Source organism: Vidua macroura, chromosome 5 (genome assembly GCF_024509145.1).
Source record: "Vidua macroura isolate BioBank_ID:100142 chromosome 5, ASM2450914v1, whole genome shotgun sequence".
Classification (NCBI taxonomy): Eukaryota; Metazoa; Chordata; class Aves; order Passeriformes; family Viduidae; genus Vidua; species Vidua macroura.
In genome coordinates this window covers 49,198,268-49,210,865 of record NC_071575.1, presented here as the reverse complement: position 1 = coordinate 49,210,865, position 12,598 = coordinate 49,198,268, and the positions used below count along the sequence as shown (strand labels likewise).

The 12,598-nt window shown below is 40.0% G+C and overlaps 1 long non-coding RNA gene across 1 annotated transcript; it reads left to right on the top strand.

The window, feature by feature from the left end:
- The first annotated feature begins 1,102 nt into the window (after positions 1-1,102).
- Positions 1,103-10,075, top strand: LOC128807482 (uncharacterized). Its single transcript, XR_008437170.1, has 2 exons — positions 1,103-1,256; positions 9,871-10,075. It is a non-coding gene; the product is annotated as an uncharacterized LOC128807482 (long non-coding RNA).
- Positions 10,076-12,598: the final 2,523 nt, after the last annotated feature.

Below are 12,598 nucleotides of genomic sequence, written 5' to 3'. Positions count from 1 at the left end.
AATGCAGCTTTTTCTTGCGCTGTGTGATAGGTTATCTGGATCCAAATCCAACTGAAATGGCTGATCATTTGTTCTACATGAAGGCCTGTCCCTTGAGAGGTGGAAAGACAATATGCATTAATTACTTTAGAAAACAGAGGAGGGACACAAAAATGATCCAAGGGCTGGAGCACCTCCCCTATGAAGACAGACCAAAAGAACTGGGGTTGTTCAGCCAGGAAAAGAGAAGGCTTTGGGGAGACCTCATGTGGCCTTCCAGTACCTGAAGGGGGCTTATAAGAAGGAGGGAAAGAGACTTTTTATATGGGCAGACAGTGACAGGACAAGGGACAGTGGTTTTAAACTGAAAAAGAGCATGTTTAGGTTAGATGTAAGGAAGAATTTCTTTATTCAGAGGGTGGTGAGACAGAAACAGGTTGCCCAGAGAAGTTGTGGATGCCCCTCCCCTGGAAGTGTTCAAGGCCAGTTTGGATGGGACTGTGAGCTATCTGATCTAGTAAAAGGCATCCCTGCCCGTGGCAGGTGGTTGGAAACCAATTATTTTTGATGCCCTTCCCAACCCAAACTATTCTATAATTCCATGATTCTTAATTCTGCTTATTCTTTTTAATTTCTGGAAATCCATCTTTCAGCTAATGTCTCCAAGAAAAAAGTGAAAAAGGGTCTAAAAATTTATTTATTTTGTTGCCAAAAATTGTCAATATTTCCACTAACATTTCAAGTCTCAAAAAGCTGTATTTCTTTCTTCCCTTCTGTTGTTTAAGTCAAGAGAGTTTGCTGATTCCCAGCCTTCCAACACAGATCCAAACATTTCTGCTTTTTCCTCTCTATCTGCACTAAATGTGGTAGTTTAAGCATCTCTTCATGAGATGCTGGTAAAAATTCTGTTGAGCCTTGTAAGATTAATAGAAAATTAGTGTGTAGGTAAAATCTGTGTTAGGACAAAAAAAACTAGGAGCCTCCTCCTGGAGGGAAGTCTTCCTACACTTGCCCTGCCAGCCCAGACACATGAATGAGGTCTTTCCAAGTTCTCTGGCTGGATTCCTCCTGGTGCCCCAGGCTGGGTGACACAGTTTGCAAAGACTCTTCTCCATTGCTCTCACATTTTAAATTGCATGCACTTCAGCCTGATCACAAATGTAGCAGAACTATTCTATCAGGAGTAAAGCAATGGTCCAGAAAATGCCACACGGAAGCAGCTGCAACAACATCAGTGGTGGTGTCCCAGGAGGGAAGGACCAGCTTTTCAGCAGGAGGTGAGTCATATGCTTTTTGCATCAAAGTACTTGTTTGAGAATATTGCCCACAGATTCTGCTGCTGAGTTTACTTTCTTCCTACTTCACAGTAAAATGTAATAGTAAAATATTCCCCAAACTCTTTGGGATTTTAATTAATGGGTTTGCCTTATGAAAGTAGAATAAATAAGCTATTACAACTGTTTGTTCCAGTAAGATATTACTTTCCAGATGGGAGACTCTCTGTTTAGTCCATAGCTTTAAAATCTCTCTTCTGGTAGAGAAATGCTATGCGTAAGTGCTGGCTTTTAACTTTCTTTCCTTAGCATCAGTGACTAGCAAAACCATTTAAAAAGGAAACTTCACAAAATTCCACCGTAAAAACAGCAATAGCAGCTCACTCTTCCAGTGCCCCTGCAGAAGCCATGCAGAACACAGCTGCTGCACATCTCCAGCTGCTGCACATCTCCAGCTGCTGCCCTCTGTGTACCACAGCAGATTTTTGGGTTTTCTCGTGACCAACTACTTGGAAAGGTCCTTTTGGGTATCTTTGTCATCAATGAACATAAAATTTAAAGGCATCAGCAGAAATAGTATCAGAAAAATTATTTGGAGCAGAGAAGAGAGAAATTTCTCAGCTGAAGAATGGCTTTATCAGAAAGGGGTATATAATCATGCATAGTAACTGCTGAAAAAATAGATCATATGATTTCATTATACAGCAGTGTAAATGAGATGTTTTTCTGGCAGAGTCAGTGTCCCAGATTCAATAGCAGAATGCTAGAGGCTAACATTACTGTGAAGCAGACTAAAGTAATACACATAAACTCTATGGAAACTCTTTATATACTGAGTGCTGGTCACACATTACTTCTTAATATTTTGTCTTATTGCCATTTTTAGCATTGATTGCTGTAAAACTACAATTTTCTCACAAAAGAAATTAAATAACCCTATTGTATATGGCTGTTTCCTCTCAACCAGCTCACCAAAAATGTCTGCCGAATGAGGAGGAGGAAATACTGCATTTCATTTTAAATTGAATAAGTGAATTTAAAAAAGTTAAGGTAATGGATGAGAATTTTCTGAATGTGGGTGAAGTATATCAGTGTTATTTAGTCCAGTAATGAGTAAGGGCAGAATTAACTGCATTTCATAACTTGTTTGTGTATCTGTGTCTATGTGTATCCATGAACACAGATCCTCTGTTGCAATTTTGAGAAATACATGGAATTCCTTCCTGCTTTAAAATCAGTGGTGTCTGTGACACATTTATTTTCAAAGTACAGTATTACTCAAGGGTAATGTTTTGCTTTTGCTAAATGTATGTGCACTTGCTTGCAACATGATCCCTGCCATTAGTAGTGGCTGGAGGCTCCATCTGTAGGAGTAGTGTGCCTGGACACCACTCTTGACTTTAACCACTTCCTTGTAAACACTCCAATGGCAGCAGAGGGGGTTTGATGATTTCTTTTCCCTTTTAGAGCTCAGAATTTCTGATTCCGCACTTTGTTTTAGTTATATAAAAAAACCCCAGACTTATTGAAGACTCCAAGCAGTATTATCAGAAATAGCAACATCCATCTATCTCAAAGCACAGGGGGTTACATGCCTTGCTCAGAGAATCATAGAATCATACACACATGGAATCATGGAATCATGGAATCATAGAATGGCTTGGGTTGAAAGGGACCTTACAGGTCATCTAGTTCCCCTCTGCCATGGGCAGGGACACCTTCCACTAGAGGAAGTTGCTCAGACCCCCATCTGGCCTGGCCTTAAACATTGTTGGGATGGGTCATCCAAAACTTCTCTGGGCAGATTGTTCCAGTGTCTCATCATCCTCTCAATAAGAGTTTATTCTCCGTATCTAATCTAAACCTCCCCTCTTTCTGCTTTAAGCCATTCTTCCCTGTCCTATCCCTACATGTCCTTGCAGGAAGTCCCTCTCCAGCTGTCCTGCAGGATCTATTTAGGGACTGACAGTCTACTCTGAGGTCTCACTGAAGCCATCTCTGCTCAAGGATAAACTGCTCCAACTCTCTCAGCCTGTCTTCATAGGAGAGGAGTTCCTATCCTAGAGACATTTGATCATCTTTGTGTCCCTCCTCTGAACTTGTTCCAACAGGTCCGTGTCCTTGTTTTGTTGAGGGTCCCAGAGCTGGATGCAGTATTGCAGGTGAAATATCTGTAGCACCAGACCAGGTCTAACATATATTTTTGCATTTAAAGGTCACAGAAAGCTTCCTGCATTCTTTTGATTTTCTTGCACTCTTAATAATTCTGAAATGCTTCTCCTGAGACTGTTCCTAGCTGGCTGGTTGGCTGAGAGTGGTCCTGGCACAGGAAAGATGCAGCTGAGATAAGCAGACTGGGAGGGTTTGGAGAAAACCTTTGCAAGGCGACTGAGCTCTGGCAGCAGGCTGCCTCTCCAGGCTGCTTGCCCAGGCATTTTCCAGGGTGCTACAGGGGCAACTAGGGACTAAAGGCACATTCAGGTTTTGTTTTAACTCCCTTTATCAGCATGGGCAAAAATATGGCACTGGTTTAGTGATAGCAGTAAGTAAAGGAAGATGCCGCTCCAACTGAAGCTCTCGTTTCTATGGGATGCACTACAAATCATGAGTAATCCTTAGGACTGTGAATTCCATGTGAATGAATAAAAAACCTTCCTTTGCTATCCAAGCCTCATGTCAGTCTGGAGCTTCAAGACCATTAGCTGCAAAATGAATTGCAAGTAAAGGGAAGGTTTCATTGTGCTTCATTTTCTTGCCAAAACCACAGGAAGCCTACCCAGTTTTATTAATGAACTGGAAGAAAAATAAAAGAAAAATTATATGGTTTTATCTTAGTTTTAATAACAAAAATCTCTCAATCATTTGAGCCAGCTCTACTGATATGCTCTACAAGGATCAGCATGTGTCACTGTATAGAGCAAAAAGATGGAGCAGATCAAAGATTTTCCAGTTTCCTTCTCAATACTGAGGAAGCATGAAAAAAATTAGAGCCAGACTACAGATGGTGGAGATCCTTAATGTGTTGGTTTCTTGTGCATTTCCATATAGCACACTGCATGCATCAAGCACAACTAAGCAGCCAGGGAATGCTATTATATATTTTAAGTTGTCCATCTTTAAACCTGCATTTCTGAAAAAATATACCACAAAGAGAGGCAGAACATACAGCAGATGCTCTTGAATACTGTATTATGTTTTCATCAAGTCACCCAAACTGTGGATTATAGATAAATGTGTTTACTAAATTAAGGCGTTTCTTCTAATCTGGCAATTATAATCTATAATTTGCTGGTTTTCCCTCCCTTTACTTCAATACTTCTTTCCTCTAAAACAGGAAATGGGGACTCAAGTGGGCTACATCCTGGTGTTTTCAGCATACCCTGGTGACTGAACAGTTCCACCTGAGCTGGGAGCATTGATGTGGCCATGCTGCCATACACAGCTGACATGGCCAGACACACGCCACCTCTCTGTTGTCCCACACTGTTCAGCACTAGTTTCCACAGTCCTCTTTACAGGTCTTAAAGGTCTTTTCCAACCCAAATAATTCTTTGATTCTGCAACTATGAATTGCTGTTGGAATTCTATCACTGCTACTTAAGGGAAAAGGAAATAGAATAAAGCAAGACTATGTCAGGGAACATTTTATCAGCTTATAAAGGATGAGCTATCTGACAACTAGTTTATAGGCTGCCTAAACTGTCCTAGGTTACTGTTCCTCAGTTTCAATCAGTTTGAAGTATTTACACAGTGCAGGTCACCAAATTGGATCAGATTAAGCCATTAGGCTTGGATCCCAGTCTGGAACATTTTGAGAAGAAGATACTGGTGGACTTTTAAAATTCTGTCTCTGGGAAAGCCTTCAACAAGATATAGATTCTGTTCTACATTTTTTACATTTTGATCATATCTGGTGTTAGAAAGAGCCAATTTTAAAGAACCACTTGGTTTTCACACATGACACTTCATCAGTGGTATCCCTTGCTCTCACAGCTTGCCTTGTAAAGGCTCTTGTCTTTGCATATGTATCTCCCTTGGGTCTCTCACATACCCAAATAGACCACTCACAAAGGGAGAGGAAGGCACATCCAAGAACAAGCAATGCTAAAGGTCAGTGCTTCTCCAGGCCTTAACTCAGAAAATTGTAATTTAGAAATATTTCAGATTCTGCATCCTCCCATTTGAACTTTCTGAAGGAAACTTCAAGGAAATAAGATTTGGCATTAATAGTAACATCAGACTGGTGGGCTGACATATGGACTTCCCACCCACTTTCTCATCAGCCTTCTCAGATGTCATGGGACCTGGTGGCAAGGGGATCAGTAAAACAGCTGCGGCAGGGCTGGGCAGGGCTGCTAACAATTCTCTGCTTAGTGATAGAGAAGATGAGAATTTATGATTCCTTATTCTCAAGAGATATCATTTATATCTTGGGAAGATCTGGAAGAGTGGACCAGAAATGATCTTTGTGAAAAGTAATTTTTTTTTTATATCACGATGCCCTCAGAAGGCTGGCAACTGAGATTTTCCCCTGTGACTGTCACCCCAAGGCCAATGACAAGCCAGCTTAGGATTTTGGTCAAGGGAATGAGGAGGACCCTGTCTTTTACCAGGTCATCTTGGCTTTGTTTTCAGGCCACACTGCTACAGCAGTTCACAGATATTCTTCCTTCTGTGCTCTGAGAGCAACAGCAACTGTATGGAATAAATATGGTTAGTCCATTGTCCAGTTTCCCTAGCAACCACAAGACAACAAGATGTGTCTCTCATTAATTACACATTACACTTCCCTTTACTGATGCAGCCTTTCTGAAAAAGGCATGATGTTCTTACAGATCTTTTGCTGTGAATTAATATCATCAGGGACTTGGAGAGAGTAACTACTTTCACCCACATATTTGCAGTTGCATTCACATGGAACAGCCTTGTCTATAAAATTATAAGCTCCTAGACTGAAAATGAAGAATATGGTACCGTGACATTTGCCAAGCACCCTTTCAGTTGCTTTCTTCTTTGTTTTGGTTGAATGTGTACACATATACATTGGAGAATGTTCTCTGAATTCTGTACTTCTCTTGAGGTCTTTGTGAGCAGGTATGATGGTTTGAGATCTGAACTGAGCTAAAAGAACACATTTGTTTTTCTTCTCATCATTACTAATCACTCATCAATCAGACATCACTAATGGAGAGAAACTCATTTAGAATGCTAAATCTGGAATCCCAAAACCTGCAGTTTTGGTTGGCCTTGGTACTTCTGTTCAGACCTGTGGGACTGTTGTGTTTATAAGTCTACGAACATTCCAGCATCAGCCTCGTCCTCCTACTGTACAGTGTGTACTCCCGGTGTCTTCCCAGTTACTGGGTACTGAGGGTTTACTGTCACAGACATTTCTAACAAACATGAGGAAGGACATTAATGTAGCAGCTTTGCCTCTGTAACACTGGCTGGAGTGGGGCAAACAGATGCTGGGCTCCTCTTGTACCATGCTAGTGGGAGCCAGGCAGCTCTGTGGACGGGGAAGGAGCCATTCCCAGGGGACATAGGAGGGACAGAGACACCTGAGGCCCTCCTGCAGATTATTGGGAATGAATATCAGGGTGAATGACATGATTGAGGCCTGAAGTCTTGCTTCTCATGGTAGAAGCAGGAGATTGGCATCAACTGAGGGTGCAGAACAGGACACTGCAGCCCAGGAGCGGGCAGGTGTCCATCCTTAAGCGAGAAGGAAGCTTCTCCCGGTGCTGCTGCATCTACGGCAGATTGATGGAAGACCTGTTCTTCAGTGAGGGACTTCAGGGAAAGTGTGCAGAGTCTTGTTATAAAATCTCACTGAAAGGGGTGGGGATTTAGCCTGGTATAAAGCTGAGCAGTTGAATTTTTTTATGGCTAAAATGTGACTGATTTGCAGCTGTAAGTTTTCCATACAAAGCCAAATAATGTCCACCTTAGAAATCCTAGTGCTGCAGTGTGTGGCAGGTTTTATAGCCTGTGAGATATGGAAATTAATTACAAACAGGATTTGCAATTCTTTTGGGGTGGGGAGACAGTCTTGTGTCAACATTTTGACTTGCAAATATTCTAAAATGTCTCACAAGAGAGAAGAACTAAATCTGATTTTTCCAGGCATATAATGACTTGTATTAATTAAAGAACACTGCTCCTATCTGGGCCCAATAAAAGTAAGTGAACAAAGCAAATAGACATGCAAATAAAAAAGAGATCTGATATGGCATGGTGTAAAGTTTAGTCCAAATAAGGCTATGAGTGGGTTCTTCATAGCACTGAATTGACAATAAAAAATGTATTTAAGGCAGTAAATGTACAACAGCTGGCAAATATCATGTGCCAAGTCTTATTTTAGATTAGTAAGAGAAAACTGAAGCTTATTAAACTGCTGCAGTGATTCCCAGGATAGCCAGTTAGATTTTTAGTTCTTTCTGATGCTACTAAATTAGTACCCTACTTTAGGGAACCTGTGGCCTTGAAAATGGAAGAATACACAGAAATTGTTGGATTGATGAAAACAAAGCAAAAATAAACCTGAGAAAAGCAAATAGCCCATCCCAGCCTTAGTTCACTTAAAATGACTGAGAAGCACAGGCAGGAGAGTGTGACAGTCAGTTTAATAGCCTCTGAAATATTTTAATAAAATTTCTGCTTTTAAATGCTATTTACCCTCTGTTTGCAATGGCATGCATTTTAGAAAAGTTTCATTAGGTGAAATCTGCAGTTTGCTGAATCTGCAGGTTTAGAGCTGACAAGCTGTGTGGTCACTTAGGGTTGGTTTTGCTTGAGATGATGCAGATAGGTGGTGGCCCAGGAGCTCCCTTGGTCCCCTTGGTAGCTGGTGCTACCTGGGACACTTGCCTGTTCCATGCCTGGATTCTGCTCTGAGGTGTGACCTTCCTCTTGAGGGGTTTCTTGCCCTTGCTTCTGGTTTTTGTACGGGTTCATCCCTCTAAACTTTATGGTTGTGCTCTGCAATTGTGCTTTAATTTCTAATGTGTGAACAGCAATGCTGGAGAATTTTCCTGGAGCAGCATTGACCTTGAACTTCTCCATCTCTTAACCTGGCAGAGCTGAATTTCACCCACCTCCTTTTGGCATGAATATGCCTTGCAATTCAAAGGGTTTTTAGACAGCAGAATGTGATTATAAAGTCTGGGTATGTTTGGTTTTCTTTCCAATCTGAATGCACAGATACATGCACAACAGTGAACTGGGGCATGTCCCTAAGATATTTTAAAAAGTGCTTGTAGCAAGGACTATGTGTTTTCAGATATAAATACAAATATGTGACATGAACATTATTTTATTTTATTTTTGTTATTTATTTCCTTTTTTTTCAGCTTTACAAAGCAATAAATTCCTAACTGCAGAAATGTGGGCAGGAAATATAAAAATAAGATCCAATCTGAAGAAGAGTGGGCTGATACATCAGATGAAAAAATAATTCAAAACATATATATTCAAGAAGAAAAATAAAAGATAATTGAAAAGCGGTAATATAGAAGAGACCTAAGGGTAGCATCAGACAGGAAATTACAAAGCCATTTCAAATGCAATGTAATCATCACTTACTTGAAATAATAATAATAATATTTTATCTATCTGACTGAAGATCTCAAAATGATTCATGGGTTTCATACATTGCAATCATTTTTTCCCATCACTGTGAAACATTCATCTTCAAGTTGCTTTTTCTTATATTTCATATTTTTTCTCCCCTTAAAATGCATGTGATCTTTTGTAATTATATTTTGCTGCTTGGGTTTCTGCTGCAGGATGGTGGGGGTCATGGCAGGACTGCCAGTGCTGTTGGAGGGGTGACAGCAGTGACTGAATTTTGTTGAAGCCGTGTTTGTGTGTCCAGAGGAGCTGCTGGTGGGAATCACCCTTCCAGGGACTTCCCAGTTTCCTTTTAAAGCTGCCTTAGTTTTGCAGAAAGCATTCAGCTGGAGCTTTCCCTAGAAGCTCAGTGTCCTGCTCCTGCACACAGCTGTTCAGGGAGCCCAGAGGGAGAGGGAGTTTTCATTGGTAGAGATTTTCAAGCAAATACTGGGCTGGTTTGGAGAGAAAATGGCTTGTGACAGAACATTGTGGGTTTACACTTGACAAACAGACAAGCTTTGAGCAATTTGATAGCACTGGGGTGATCCATGACTAGAATTCATTAATTAAAAGCTTAACAAAGGACCCATTATTATGTATTTAAAAAAAAAAAAAAAAAAAGCACTCCAATTCGTCTTTTTTGGGGTGATGAACTCTTGCTGGGTATGCTTATTTTTAATTCAATAATCATAGAGCCCTGTTTGCCTATGTGGATATCTAAATCAACCATTCAGAAAACAGCACCAGGGCTAGAGGAATAGTTACTACAGCAATTCTCTGCTACTTCCTGGGATTTCAGTTAAGGTATAAGAACACTTTTAAATGCCTTCATTTTCTACAGTCATTCATTTTATCCACAATATTCAAATAATATCCTGTTATCCTTCTCATCAGCACTCTATGATTTTATCAACTGGCCTGATTTAGCCTAAATGCATAAAAATGTATTGTAAAGCACACACAGAAATAAAACCTACTCACTTTCTCGTGTGATTTTTTCTAGGATTCTTTATAAGTAGAGAAGAACAAGACAGAAAATATTAGTCTTGAGGAAACACCCAATGTTCAAAGACAACAGCTGCATGCACACTGCTGCAACGTATAGTAGAAGCTGTCAAATGGTTTATTCTGAGGAAAATGATTGTTCTGTGTATCCATTAAAAATGTAAGAAGAAAGATTTTCAAATATATTTATGAGTAACTCATCATTCCTCTACTGGTGTGTTTCTTTGTGTGTGCCTACGCACTACTTTCCGTTTATGTGATGGGGATTTTCCAGAGGGAGGAAGTATTTGGATCCTGCAACTGCAGGTACAGCTTTGGTTTTAGAAGCTGGAGAGAGCCCAGATGCTTCCAGCTGTCATCAATTCCTGCTCTCTGAATTGCTTTGGACGCCTACTGCAGCTCCTACAGTTAACACATTGCCCTCCTTGCAGTTTAGCAAAGGAAAAGGGCACAATCTTGACACTCTTCAACTGGGCTTGCTTTGGAAGATACAAAGAGTAGGAAAAGTTCTGTCTTGCATGTTGAAATAATAAGGCCTATAAGGCTTTTTGTGAACCTATATAGAAAAAGGGCTTTCTGGAGTGCTTGAAATGCACAAAATAGCTATAGGGACAGACTGGACTCTGAAATGGGTGGCCTTTTCTTCTGGAGTTCTTCCAGTAATCTGTCTTTCCTTTCTAAACCCCTGTAAACTTGTAGCTGCAGTAGCATTTTCATAGTGCAGGAAGGCATTTTCTGTTCATCCTCCCCATCACAAATGACTGTAGGACAATTATCAAATCTCCACCAATGTTCTCTGATCTCAAGCTGAATTGTGCTTGTCTGTTTAACTATCTTTATTCTTGATACAGGAGATATTCCCTATGTCTAGGATCATGCATGTAGCATTTCTTTGCTTGTTTTCCAGTTCTCCTATGCCTTTTTAAGACTGGGAAATCAGAAGTGTCCACACCATTCAAGATGTGGGCACTGTAAGGTTTTATCCCAGGGACACACAGAGCACTATGATCACCTGAGTACCCGTGCTCTGCGCAGGGGACACACCCTGTGCTGCTCACGGAGCAATCTGGCAGGTCCAGAAAGGTGTTTAACTCACCTTCTTCTTACTGTGCTCTTATATGTCAGGGTCACTGCTGCAGATCCTGCCCCATGGTAAGCTCCACACTACAACCTAAAAATGAGAAGCATCCCTCGTATAAAGAAAGAAGCATCATGAGGGAAAATGCTGTGTCTCTGAGAAAATTATTTGAAACCCGAGTTTGTGTGGTCAGATAATTTCTAAATTTTCTAAACCACTCACAAAACCACTCACTTCTAGCTTCCATGTGGAAAATAAGTACTAGAACAAAATGAATTAAGAAAGTGCACTTGACAGTGTCATATTTTATGTCTTTATGTTTTCATGTGTGCATTTTTCTGTTAACCACAAACTATTCAGCAATAAATCACACATCTTGACCTTAGATGTCTTTTCCTGTAAGTTAACATCTTTCAAGAAATACTGCACTTTGGGCCTGCCTATTTGTTTTATTTTGTTGTTGGTGGTGTTTTCTTTGTTGTTGGGTTTTTTTTGTTGGTTTTTTTTTGTTGTTTTTTTTTTGTTGTTGTTTTTTTTTTTTTTTTTTGTTGGTTTGTTTTTTTTTTTTTTTTGGTTTTTCTTTTTTGGTTGTTTTTTTTTTTTAATCTGTAGTGCAATTTACAGTGTGGTTGTACACTTTTAACATCACATCTGTCCATATTAGAAGCTTACCTTTCTCCCAGATAGAGGAAATAGAGGCCTGTGGTGAAAGCTTTTAGCTGTCTTTCCATATAAAAATCAAATGCAGTTAACCACAGCAGAGAATCCAAGGCTGTGTAGATGTTAACATGCTTAAACAATTTTCCATCATCCAAGGCTACTTACTATGTCTTTCCTCCTATGGTTGCCCATGAAAACTGGATCCAGCTTACATGTGTTACCATCATTCCTGCAAGGTAGATATATTTATTATACGTTTTATCGTCTCAAATTTTATGTCTAGCAGCAATTCAGACAAAATGACTCATTTTGTCATTAAACACCTGATCCTATGATAAAATGTTGGATCCTATTGAAGATTGTGTCCCTTGAGGCTATAATGTTTTCAAAGATTGCAAAACAGAGGTGCTGTCTTCTCCAGTTCCCTTGTGACTTTGGATGTACTCATTAGAATTCCCAGCCCTTTGTTTTGCTCATTTTCCTATAGAGCAAAAAAATAAGGATGATATACTTAACAGGGGCTATAAGTGGCATTTTGATGGTAGAAAAGCTTTTGCCTTTTTAACAGTCTAGCAGGCCTTGCCTCTTCTCTTATCAAAACTGTAAATGGAAGCAAAATAATGCTAGTGTTAATAATACCTATCTTTATTAAAGACATTTCAGCTTGACATTTCAAGCTGAGTTTAATAAAGATAGGTATTATTAACACTAGCAGGGTTTCCTATTAATGTTATATAAACACCCAAGTTAATGGAATACCAGCTAGCAGTACAAAGTGAAACACTTGGAAGCTTGGAGCAGTTTCAGGGAAGTTCTAACGTGGACCCTTCTAGATGTGGAAGCTGAAAAGCAGATTTTGAATTCTGTTCACTGCCTAAACTCTGCCTAAACTCTGGATGCCCAAACACTACTGAATGCTGATTTTTTTTACTCCAAGGTTCCCCAGGGGCTTTCTGTGCAAATGCAAAACATTGTGGCACCTGTCTCA